This window comes from Jaculus jaculus, chromosome X (assembly GCF_020740685.1).
Source record: "Jaculus jaculus isolate mJacJac1 chromosome X, mJacJac1.mat.Y.cur, whole genome shotgun sequence".
In the NCBI taxonomy this organism is placed as follows: domain Eukaryota; kingdom Metazoa; phylum Chordata; class Mammalia; order Rodentia; family Dipodidae; genus Jaculus; species Jaculus jaculus.
Genome location: NC_059125.1, coordinates 153,751,949 through 153,765,538, shown reverse-complemented (window position 1 = coordinate 153,765,538; position 13,590 = coordinate 153,751,949). Strand labels below are relative to the sequence as shown.

General features: G+C 37.6%; 1 protein-coding gene across 6 annotated transcripts in view; it reads left to right on the top strand.

Annotated features, from left to right (window-relative positions):
* Positions 1-13,590, top strand: part of Tmlhe (trimethyllysine hydroxylase, epsilon) — a 72,750-nt gene that overhangs the window by 21,621 nt on the left and 37,539 nt on the right. For 4 of the 6 annotated variants that reach the window (XM_045140668.1, XM_045140667.1, XM_045140669.1 and 1 more), the window contains exon 2: positions 9,780-9,827. The exons of the other annotated variants lie outside the window; for them this stretch is intronic. The gene's annotated coding sequence lies outside the window, so the exon portion shown is untranslated. The remainder of the gene's footprint in view (positions 1-9,779; positions 9,828-13,590) is intronic. 6 annotated transcript variants of the gene reach the window in all.

Sequence of the window (13,590 nt, the reverse complement as noted above, 5' to 3'; positions counted from 1 at the left end):
CCCTGCCCCCATTCTGTTGGGGACACACATCAGTGGGGTTGCAGGTATTCCCAATGAGGTGTGGTTTATGCTTTGTGGGAGCAGCAGTCCTCTTTTATTGTTCTAGCTAGGATTTTGAAGACTAAACTTAGTAAGATTAGAGACAGTGGAAACCTTGTCTTATCCAGTTTTCAGTTTTTCTACATTCAGAATAATGTTGGTTATACATTTGTTATATAGAGCCCTTGTTATTTTGATATATATGTTCCATCTATTCGTAATTTCTCCTTAACTTCTCTGCATGTATGGAGATTATCATATACCTTCCATCTCTCACTTTATATAGTGAATTAAATTTATTGATTTGTGAATGTTGAACCAACCTTGAATTCTCTGGAATGAAATATTCTTGGTCAGAATGTATGTTCTTAACGTGTTCTTGAATTCTCTTTGTGTTGAGAATTTTTCATCTATGTTCATCAAGAAAATTGATGTCTTCCAGTTAAGATGGCAGCATAGGTACAACACCAAAGCACCCTAGGGGGGAAAAAGACCAAAAAAAACTCAGCAAAATACACACTTTTACTAAAAAGTGAGGTGTATAGGAAATTGAAGCAGCAGCAGAGAAGTAGAAGAGATCCAGAGCATCCAGAGCCCGCACAGGCCAGCAAAAGCGGCCCTGGCAGCTCTGCAAACCACGGCAGCAGTGCACCAGAAACCGGCCAGGCTCAGCTTGAGCTGCAGGAAAAACCAGGTGAGGGGAGCTTCCACTCACATCGGTGCTCTTTGCAACTCAAGAAACATGAAGAGAGAGCGGCAGTGAGCAATGGAGGAGCAGACCACGAGGTAGAAGAACACGTGGAACAGCAAGAGAACCAGAGCAGCTGTGGCTCCCTCCCCTCCCCCACTGCCTGAGCCCAGCTCCAGCGAACAGAGCAGTGGTCCTGGGACCTGGCCATGCCAACTTGACCTGACAGTGCGACCCAAGCAGGAGCAGAGTCCAGCAGCAACATCAGCGGCTCCGGCACTGGTAACAATGGCCCCAGCACCAGCAGATCCAGTAGCGGCAGCAGTGGCAGACCCAGCAGCAGCAGCTTCAGAGGCAGCAGCGGCAGATCCAGCAGCAGCAGCTTCAGTGGCAGCAGAGGCGGTGGACCCAGCAGCAGCAGCTTCAGCAGCAGTGGCGACAAACCCAGCAGTGGCAGCTTTGGCAGCAGCAGTGACAGATCCAGCAATGACAGCTTTAGCAGCAGCAGTTCCAGCAGCAGGTTTGCTGATCTGCAGGGCCACAGTTGCCAGGCTTGGTTTGCCCCACAGGAAAAGCCAGTGCCCAGCTCCAGAAATCAGAACAGCAGCCCGACAACCCAGGCAGCAACTTGACTGAGACCAAAATCATCCAAGGTAACTGGGATTGCACCAGGGAAGGGTCTCACTTGGTCACAAGCTGACTTGGATCCCTCAACAGACCAGAAATCTTAACCTCTTTGTTGACAGAGGATCTGGTTGTTATAATAACTACTCTTGCATATATACTTGGGGCTGTTTTTGATTGAGTGTGTACAGTATTTAGTTAACTTTTAGAATCTACCTGTATTTTATTCCACTCACCCTACCTGAATACTCCCATAGCAGGGAAACTCAACCCCTAGGAACACCTTTGTAGATATTCTGAGAGTCTTAAGAGCCACACCTAACACCTTCAGCTCCTACCCTGAAAATATATAACATCACATCATTTGATACAGCTAAGAATTACCCAGCTAGCTAGAAAATCCAAGCATTAACTTAATCCAAGATGCAAAAATATATACATTATAACACAAGAAACACTAAAAAGCAAGATGATATAAATCCACCTAAAAGTATTAATGCATCAGAAATGACCTCCACTGAGAACAAGTTAGAGGAAATTCCTGAGAAAGATTTCAAAAGAATGATTGTAAATATGTTCAAAGAAGTCAAAGAACAAATCAAAGGAGTCAAAGAGGAACTCAAAGAGGAAATCAAAGGTATCAAAGAAGACGCAGGACACCAATTTAATGAAATAAAGAAGGCAATACAAGACATAAATAAGGAAATAGAAATAATAAGGAAAAACCGGTCAGAATTACTAGCAATGAAGAACACAGTTAATGAAATAAAAAACTCTGTACAAAATCTCACCAGTAGAATGGATGAAGGAGAAGACAGAATATCTAAGCTAGAAGACCAGGTGGCAGATCTAATACAGTCCAACAAAGAGAAAGACAAACTTATAGAAAAGTATGAGTGGGAATTTCAAGATATTTGGGACAATATGAAAAGATCAAATATATGAATTCAGGGCATAGTAGAAGGAGAAGAATTCCACTCCAAAGGCATAGTAGGCATCTTCAACAAAATCAGAAGAAAATTTCCCCAAATTGGGAAAGAGGTGCCAATGCAGATACAGGAAACCTTTAGAACCCCAGCCAGACAAAACCCGGAAAGAACCTCTCCTCGCCATATTATGATCAAATTTCCAAATACACACACCAAAGAAAAAATATTGAAAGCAGTTAGAGAGAAAAATCAAGTTATCTACAAAAGCAAGCCTATCAGGATTACAGCAGATTATTCAAAACAAATTTGAAAATCCAGAAGGACTTCGAGTGATATATTCCAAGTTCTGAAAGATAACAACTGTCAACCAAGGTTACTTTATCCTGCAAAGCTATCCATTCAAATAGACAGAGAAATAAGGACATTCCATGACATAAGCAGGTTAAAGGAGTATTTGAAGACAAAACCAGCTCTACAGAAAATGCTTGATAGAATCCTCCATGCTGAAGAAAAGGAAAAGCACACATATAAGGAACCTAGAAAAAAACAAGCATTACTCAAATACTAGTTAACACAAGAAAGCAGAGGTAGAACCGGAACCACACACACAAAAATAATGGCAAACACAAATACACACCTTTCAATAATATCTCTTAATATCAACAGCCTCAATGCCCCAACGAAAAGACATAGGTTTGCAGACTGGGTTAAAAAGCAGGATCCTACAATTTGTTGTCTCCAAGAAACTCACCTTTCTACAAAGAATAGACATTATCTTAGGGTGAAAGGTTGGAAAATGGTGTTTCAAGCAAATGGGCCTAATAAACAAGCAGGGGTTGCTATCCTAATATCTGACAAGGTAGACTTCAGTCCAACGTTAGTCAAGAAAGATAAGGAAGGTCACGTTATATTGATTAAGGGCACACTCCAACAGGAGGACATTACAATCCTAAACATATATGCACCTAACATGGGGACTCCCAAATTCATCAAACAAACACTATTAGAACTAAGATCACAGATAACACCAAACACAGTGGTGGTGGATGACTTTAACACCCCACTCTCATCAATTGACAGGTCATCCCAGGAAAGAATAAACAGAGAGGTCTCTGGACTAAATGAGGTCATAGAAGGAATGGACCTAACAGTTATATACAGGACATTTCATCCAAAGGCTGCAGAATATACATTCTTTTCAGCAGCACATGGAACATTCTCTAAAATAGACCATATATTAGGACACAAAGCAAATCTTAACAAATTCAGGAAAATTGAAATAATTCCTTGCATTCTATCTGACCACAATGGAATTAAACTACAAATCAGTAGCAAGAAAGGCTATAGAGCATGCACAAAATCATGGAAACTAAACAATACACTACTAAATGATGGATGGGTCAATGAAGAAATCAAGAAGGAAATCAAAAAAATTATAGAGTCAAACAATAATGAGAACACAACATATCAAAATATCTGGGACACAATGAAGGCAGTTCTAAGAGGTAAATTTATAGCTGTAAGTGCCTATATTGAGAAATTAGAAAGGTCGCAAGTAAATGACCTAATGCTTCACCTTAAAGCCTTGGAAAAAGAAGAACAAGGCAAATGAAAAATCAGTAGATGGGAAGAAATAATAAAGATTAGGGCAGAAATTAATGAAATAGAAACAAAAAAAACCAATCCAAAGAATTAATGAAACAAAGAGTTGGTTCTTTGAAAGGATAAACAAGATTGATAAACCCTTAGCAAATCTGACCAAAAGAAAGAGAAAAGAGACATAAATTAATAAAATCAGAGATGAAAAAGGTAACATCACAACAGATTCCAGAGAAATTTAAAAAATCATAGGGACATACTATAAAAGCATATACTCCACAAAGTATGAAAATTTGAAAGAAATGGATGATTTCCTTGATTTATATGACTTACCTAAATTAAATCAAAATGAGATTAATCACTTAAATAGACCTATAACAAACATGGAGATCTGAACAGTTATCAATAATCTCCCAACTAAAAAAAGCCCAGGCCCAGATGGATTCACTGCTGAATTTTACCAGACCTTTAAGGAAGAGCTTTTCCAGGAAATAGAAAAAGAAGGAATTCTACCAAACTCCTTCTATGAGGCAAGCATCACCCTGATACCAAAACCAGGCAAAAATAGGAAAAAAAAAAAAAAAGAAAATTACAGACCAATCTCCCTCGTGAACATAGATGCAAAAATTCTCAACAAAATATTGACAAACAGAATACAAGAATATACCAAAAAGATCATTCACCCTGACCAAGTAGGCTTTTTCCCAGAGATGCAGGGATGATTCAATATATGCAAACCTATAAATGTAATACATTATATAAATGGGTTGAAGGACAAAAATCACATGATCATCTCATTGGACGCAGAGAAAGCATTTGACAAAATCCAACATCCCTTCATGATAAAAGTCCTACAGAGACTGGGAGTAGAAGGAACATATCTCAATATAATAAAAGCTATTTATGACAAGCCTACAGCCAACATATTACTAAATGGGAAAAAACTGGAAGCTTTTCCACTAAAATCAGGAACAAGACAAGGGTGTCCACTGTCCCCAATTTTATTTAATATAGTTTTGGAAGTCTTAGCCATAGCAATAAGGCAAGAGACACACATAAAAGGGATACAAATTGGAAAGGGAGAGATCAAGTTATCATTATTTGCAGATGACATGATTCTATACATAAAGGACCCTAAAGACTCTACTAGCAAACTGTTAGAGCTGATCAAAACCTACAGCCATGTAGCAGGATACAAAATAAATACACAGAAATTAGTAGCCTTCATACATGCTAACAACAAACCCAGAGAGGATGAAATCAGAGAATCACTCCCATTCAGAATTGCATCAAAAAAAATAATAAAGTACCTTGGAATAAACCTAACCAAGGAAGTAAAGAATCTCTACAATGAGAACTTTAAAACACTCAAGCGAAAAATTGCAGAAGACACTAGAAAGTGGAGAAACATCCCCTGTTCCTGGATTGGAAGAATCAATATTGTGAAAATGGCAATCTTACCTAAAGCAATCTACACATTTAATGCAATCCCTATCAAAATTCCAAAGGCATTCTTCATGGAAATAGAAAAATCAATCCAAAAATTCATTTGGAATCACAAAAAACCTCAAATATCTAAAATAATACTGAGGAACAAAAATAAGGCTGGTGGTATCACCAAACCTGATTTTAACCTATACTACAGAGCCATAGTAACAAAAACAGTGTGGTACTAGCACAAAAACAGACATGTAGATCAGTAGAACAGAATAGAGGACCCAGATGTAAGCCCAAGTAGCTATAGCCACCTGATATTCGATAAAAATGCCAAAAATACTCATTGGAGAGAAGACAGTCTCTTCAGCAAATGGTGTTGGGAAAACTGGATATATATCTGCAGAAGGATGAAAATAGATTCTTCTCTCTCTCCATGCACAAGAATTAAGTCCAAATGGATTAAAGACCTTAACATCAGACCTGAAACTCTGAAACTGCTAGAGGAAAAAGTAGGGGAAACCCTTCAACATATTGGTCTTGGCAAAGACTTTCTGAATACAACCCCAATTGCTCAGGCAATAAAACCACAGATTAATCACTGTGACCTCATGAAATTACAAAGATTTTGCACTGCAAAGGACACAGTGAAAAAAGCAAAGAGGCAACCTACAGAATGGGAAAAAATCTTCACCAGCTATATATCTGATAGAGGATTAATATCTAGGATATACAAAGAACTCAAAAAGTTAAATAATAAGGAATCAAACAAGCCAATAAAAAAAATGGGCTATGGCGCTAAATAGAGCATTCTCAAAGGAAGAAATATGAATGGCATATAAGCATATAAAAAATGTTCTACATCACTAGTCATCAGGGAAATGCAGATTAAAACTACATTGAGATTCCATCTCACTCCAGTCAGATTGGCCACCATCATGAAAACAAATGATCACAAATGTTGGTGAGGATGTGGAAAAAGAGGAACCCTTCCACACTGCTGGTGGGAATGCAATCTGGTCCAGCCATTGTGGAAATCAGTGTGGAGGTTCCTAAAACAGCTAAAGATTGATCTACCATATGGACCCAGCTATAGCACTCCTAGGCATATATCCTAAGTACTTATCTCATTTACTTAGAAGTACGTGCTCAACCATGTTTATTGCTGCTCAATTTATAAGAGCTGGGAAGTGGAACCAGCCTAGATGTCCCTCAACTGATGAGTGGATAATGAAGATGTGGCACATTTATACAATGGAGTTCTACTCAGCGGTAAAGAAAAATTAAGTTATGAAATTTGCAGAAAAATGGATGGACCTGGAAAGGATTATACTAAGTGAGGTAATCCAGGCCCAGAAAGCCAAGCACCACATGTTCTCTCTCATATGTGGATCCTAGATACAGATGATTGGGCTTCTGCATGAGAAGGAAAATACTTAGTAGCAGAGGCCAGTAAGTTAAAAAGGAGACATAAAGGGAAGAGGAAGGAAGGGAGGAGAGTACTTAATAGGTTGATATTGTATATATGTAAGTACAATGATTGAGATGGGGAGGTAATATGATGGAGAATGGAATTTCAAAGGGGAAAGTGTGGAGGGGGAGGGAGGGAATTACCATGAGATTTTTTTTATAATCATGGAAAATGTTATTAAAATTAAAAAAAAAGAATGAAAATTGATGTGTCTGTATCCAATTTTGGTATTAGGATAATACTTGTTTCATAGATTGAGCTTGGTATTATTTCTTCCCTTTCTATGCTACAAAACAATCTAGGAAGTGTTCTGTATTAGATCTTTCATAAAAGATTGATAGAATTTAACATAGAGTCCATCTGGATCCTAGGCTTTTCTTTGTGAAGAGACTTTAAAAAAAAAAAACACTGTTTCAATTTTATTGCTTGTTATGGATCTACTTAGATTATTTATATCTTCTGACTTTAATCTTGGTAGGTCATATATGTTTAGAAATTTATCCATTTCATCTATGTTTGCAAACTTTTTGGAATATATGTTTTCATAATATGCCCTAATGATCTGAGTTTAATTGAAGTCTGCTTTAATAATTCCCCTTTCTTATCTAATTTTATTTGTTTGGGTCTTCTCTCTCTTTTGGTTAGTTTGGGGGGATTGTCAATCTGGTTAGCTTTTTCAAGAACCAACGCTTTGGTTAATTTTGCATATTGTTCTTTTAATCTCTGTTTCATTAATTTTGGCCTGATCTTAATTATTTGTTTGCATCTAATGGGTTTGTGATTGGCATTTTATTTTTGTATAATCTCAAATTGCATCATTACTTTGTTTATTTGTGTTCTCTCAGAATTTTTTTTTACTTTTTCAAGGTAGGGTCTTGCTTTAAACTAGGCTGACCTGGAATTTCCTATGTAGTCTCAGGTTGGCCTTGAACTCACAGCAATCATCCTACCTTGGCCTCTTGAGTGCTGGGATTAAAGGCATGTGCCACTACTCCTGGCCTCTCAGAAGTTTTTTCTGAGTTAGAGTCTCACTCTAGTCCAGGTTGACCTGGAGTTCACTATGTAGTCTCGGGGTGGTCTTGAACTCATGGTGATCCTCTTACCTCTGCCTCCCGAGTGCTGGAATAAAGGCGTGCACCACCACACCTGGTCCCTCAGAATTTTTAATGTATGCACTTATGGATATAAACTTTCCTCTTACGAATGCCTTGATTGTATCCCAGAATATCTAGTAGATTTTGTTATCTTTTTCATTAATTTCTAGAAAAAAAGTTTTCTCCATAATTTCTTCAGTGGTCCACTGTTCGTTGAAAAGTGTATTATAGCTGGGTGTGGTGGTGCACACCTTAATCCCAGCATTTTGGAGGCAAAGGTAGGAAGATCACCATGAGTTAGAGGCCACCGTGAGACTACATAGTGAATTCCAGGTCAGCCTGGACTAGTGTGAAACATTACCTCGAAAAAAAAAAGTGTATTGTTCAGTATCCAAGTATTTGTGTAGTTGCTGAAGTTTCTGTAGTTGTTGATTTCTAGTTTTATTCCACTATGGTCTGATAGAATATGTATTCCCTGTGTCTTAGAAGGTATGTTCTGTAGATATTTGTAAAGTCCAGCTAGTATATGGTATAATTTAACTCTGAATTATCTTTTATGAATTTTAGTTTGAGGACTTATCTAAATATGTGAGTGGGGAATTAAAGTCTTCCAATATTATGGTCTTTTCTTATGTCTTTTAATATTTTTGTATGGCATTAGAAGCCCCAATATGTGATGTAAAAATGTTTGTCATTGTTATATCTTCTTGATGAATTGTTCCCTAATATGTAGGGTCCCTCTTTATCTCTTTTAACTAGCTTGGGTTCAATGTCTACTTTTGCAGATATAAAAATATCCATACCTACTTGTTTACTGTTTTCCTTTGCTTTATACACTATCTATATTCTTACACTCAATTTGTGGTTGTTTTGTAGCTATGTGTGTGTAGCTATATGTGTTGTGTAAAGACAACAGATAGCTAGAACTTCTTCTTCTTCTTCTTTTTTCTTTTTTTTTTTTTTTTTTTGGTTTTTGGGGTTTAGGGTTTCACTCTAGTCCAGGCTGACCTGGAATTCACTATGGAGTCTCAGGGTGGCCTCAAACTCACAGCGATCCTCCTACCTCTGCCTCCCGAGTGCTAGGATTAAAGGTGTGTCCCACCACGCCCAGTTTGGATTTTTTTTTTTAATACAGTTACTCTGTGTCTTTTTTATTGGTGAGTTGAGGTCAATTACATTTGAAGTATATATCATTTATTTGCAAAAAGAGTAGAGGGTCATGCCAAGGCCTCTTGCCACTGTGGAAAAACTCCAAATGCCTGTGCCACTTCGTGCATCTGGCTTACGTGGGTAGTGGTGAATCAAACCCTGGCTGTCAGGTTTTGCAAGCAAATGCCTTTTACTGCTAAGTCATCTCTCTAGCTCTGAAGTTATTATTGAGAGAGCTTTTCCTATGATTTGGTAGATAAAATTCAGGTTGGCTGAAATATTAAAATTTCTTTTTCACCTCCTGTTAGTTTTAGTTTTGCTAACTTGCTGTGCTAAACATGTTTGATTCATTTCCAGGTCTTTTTTGTTTCCCTTTTCCTTTCTTGATGTGTATTCTTACACATGTTCATGTGAATGAGACTGTTTTCTTCCTCTTCTATATATAGTATTTCTTTAAGCATTTTCTGTAGTGCTAGTTTTGTTGTCATGATTTTCCATAATTTGTCTTAGAATACCCATATTCCTCTTTCAATTTTAAAAGATAATTTTGTACCCCTTCTCCTCTCTCACTCTCTCTCTTTACATTTTCTTCTTTATCTCCCCATACCTTCTTTCTCTTATAACATAACATTAAGTCTTACACTCAAAAAAAAAAAAAAAAAAAAAGATAATCTTGCTGGGTATAGCACTCTTGGAAGTTGTTTACCTTCAGGGCCTCAAATACATTGTAACATTATTTTCTGGCTTTTCAGGTTGCTGAGGAAAGAGCTGAAGTTATTCTGATGCTGTTGCTTTTCTAAGTGAGTTATCATTTTTCCTTTACAGTTTTTAGTCTTGTTTATTTACTTTGTATTTTTGACACATTGACTGTGATGTGTATACAGAGGTTCATTTCTAGTCCTATGTGTTTGGGTTTCTAAATGCCTCTTATGTTTGCCTGTCAACTTCTCTCTCTAGGTTTTTAATGTTTTATACTATGATTTAATTGAACAAACCTTTAAATTCCTCTAGATGTTATCTCAGCTTCTGCTTCTGCTCCTTGAATTCTAAGGTTTGATCTCTTGAAATGTATCTCAGACTTCTGGAAAATATTATTTATGTTCCTTGATTTTTTTCTATATGTATTTGTGTGTATTATTGTTTTAAGTTTGCCTTCTATCTCTGAAATTCCATCTTTTGCTTTGTCTTGTCTGTTGGTGATGCTCTCTGTTGTGCTTTTCATTTGAGAGACTGTTTCTTTCATTCCCAGAATTACTGTGTCATTCTTTTTCAGTGTTTCCATTTTTTTTTTACTAATTTATCCCCCATGTTTTAGACTTTCTTCTAATTTGTTTACAGTTTGATTTACTTTGGACACTGTCTTGTTAAGATTTTGAATGGATTTCCTTAATATATTCATTTTCTTGTTTGAAACTTCTATATTGTTATTGGTACCTTTTGAAGTAGAATTCTGAATTCTTTCTGACATTTCCTTTATATCAGTGATTATGGATACCATTATAGGGGGGTTAGGAGGCCAGGAATAGGTCAAGGTGGGTTAATATCTTATACTCTTTGTATATCTTTGTTATATTTTTTGCATTTTATGAAAATTTAATTTCCCCTGTTTTCAGTACTAGTTGGTGGTTTGTTTGGGCTTCTACAAGACCTCCTACAGTCCATTTCATCAGTGATTGCATTCCTTGAGGTTAGGCTGAGTTGTAGTAGTGCTCACTTCTTATTTATCAGTCATTCTGGTTATGTATAGCTGTAGATCACCCTTTTATATTATACTTGTGGCCCTGGATGAAGCAAACTGGTAGCAGACTGATGTTATGCTGGCTGGAGTTCTCTGAATCAGGTAGGGTGGCTGTGTTGGATGCTGGGAACTGTCTTAAACCTACATTCCACCCAGCAGACTAGCTGGAGTTCCTCTGTTCAGGCCATGGCCTGCCTTCCACTGGTAGCACTGGCTAAAGATCACCCTGTTCTAAATTTGTAAGTTTATTTGAAATCTGAAATGAAAACAATATGGGCTGAGGAGATGGCTCACTGCAAGTGCAAGGATCCAAACCTATGCGAAGCTGGACACAAAAACATGCACATCTCTAATCCCTGACATTTTGTAGTGAGATGGGAGGTAAAAACAGGAGAATCCCTAAAGTTCACAAGCCAGCCACGCATTCACATCAGTAAGCAACAAAAAACCGTTTCAAACAATATGGAAGGTGAGGACTGACACTCAGTTTTCCTTTGATCTCCACAAATGTACATGGTACACCTACATTCACATGCAAAAACACATGCACATATACAAAAGATAATAATTTTTAAAAATTAAGTATATGTAGAATATCCTTGCTAATCTACTAGAATGGTTCTAGAGGAAATGAGCTTGTTAATGTCACAGAATACAAAGATTAATTATATACAAAAATTAGTTGCATTTCTATATACTAGCAATGAAAAATTTGAAGTATTTTTTTAAACAGTGCTATTTAAAATACTATCATAGGGCTGAAGAGGTGGCTTAGCATTTAAGGTGCTTTCCTGTGAAGCCTAAGGACCCATGTTTGACTCTCCAGATCCCGCTAAGCCAAAGACAATTAGGGCAAGTGCAAGGTTACACATGCCCACTAGGCAGTATAACTGTCTGGAGTTTGATTTCAGTGGCTGAGGCCCTGATTCTCTCTGAAATAAAATAATTTTTTTATTTTTTGTTTATTTTTATTTATTTGAGAGTGACAGAGAGAGGAGGAGGAGGAAGAGAAAGAGAGAGAGAATGGGCATGCCAGGGCTTCCAGCCACTGCAAACGAACTCCAGACGCGTGCGCCCCATTGTGCACCTGGCTAACATGGGTCCTGGGGAACCGAGCCTCGAACCGGGGTCCTTAGGCTTCACAGACAAGCACTTAACCGCAAAGCCATCTCTCCAGCCCAAAAATAAATTTTAATTTTAAAATTAAAATAAATAAAATACTATAATAAACATGAAATGCTTAGGAATTAATATAGCAAAATAATTCCAATACATTTACATTGAAATCTATGAGACAACCCCTGAGAGAAATTCAGGAAGGCTGGGAGGCACAGGAGTGGCAGCCCTTTTTGACCAACAGGGGTCATGACAAAGGAAAATCTTGCTGTGGCCTCCAGAGATATTATAGAAATTCTCTGGAAAGATCACTCCACTGTCAGTGTGAATGAAAGTAGAAGAGTTTATTTACCTGTGGGCCAAAGAGCTTGAGTTAGCTCTCCAAAGAAGCTCTGCCCACAAGTTGAGATTTTATTTTTATTTTATAATTTTTATAGTAAGTGAACAAACAAGATGTGGCAATTTATATATCAATCATTTTTGAAGTCAGGCCACCCTAACAATTAACTCCATTTTACTTTGTTTTAAGCTAAACTGTCTTTTTTTAATTGTCCCTTTGGGCCCTTTCTGGATAGTTTTCTCTTTGGGATTTTTTTCATTTGTTGGCAAAGATAAGTTTGTTCCTCAACAAGTAACTCTTACAGTAACTCAGTAAATCAGTTTAACTTTTAGCTTTTTTTCTACCACAACCCTCTGGGACCAAAGCTATAATGCTGTTTATGTGCCTTGGTTGCTGAATCTGTGAAAACACTTTCTTAGGCAGTTGTTTTTGAATAGGGAACCCTTTCTGACACATCCTCCCTTCAGGTCTTCTCCAAGAATTTGCATTCTCACATGTTCAAGCTTCAGTGGGTAGGTGTGTCTTGCCCAACAACCATTTCTGTTGTCACAGTAAAGAAAGTGAGGTTTTCCTTTAGTCATTTTAATCTCTTTAATTACAGCTGCTTTCTCAGCATGCTCATTGTGGGAAACTTTAAACCTACCAATGGCACATTTTTCATACATTTTTGCTCTACATTTCCCTCTCTTTCATAATAGATCTGAATAAAAGCAGCTAAGAAAAGTCACACCACAGATTTAATGCTATTCTGCCTTGAAACTTTTTCCACTAAATACATGTAGTCCTTTACTTTTAAATTAAACTTTGCTCAAGTTTTTAGAGCATGGGCAAAATGCATCCACATTCTTTGCCAGAATACCACATGAACTACCTCTGGTTTATTTCCTGATAGACTTCTTATACCCCTCTTAAACCTTATAAGCTAAGTCTCCACTGTCTTTGTTTCTGTTAGCATTCTGATCTTTCAAACAACAAGCCTAATGGCTCCTTAAGCTCTGCTTACAGCTATGTAAGGCTTCTCTACCCCAAAGTTCCAAATTCTCCCACATTCCTCCTGAAAACCAGTTCCAAAGGCCTACAGATCACATGGTCAGGTTTATCATAGCAACAGCAACTTTTCAGTATACTTGACAAAGAGTTTTAGGAAAGAATAGTTTCTTTCACCTTACAGTTCTAGGGTGGAGAATCTATGATGGTGCAGAGGCATGGCAGCAAGAGTGGGTCTCTGAGATTACTTTCAGGAAGGATTAATTAAAGGAGGAATCCTTCCCCCAGGGTGAGCCCTTACCCCAGAGTGGGTGGCCCCTCTTGGAGGGAAGGGAGGCTTCATCAAAAGCTCTGGGAAGAAAGGTATTCTCCTCTGCTCCCA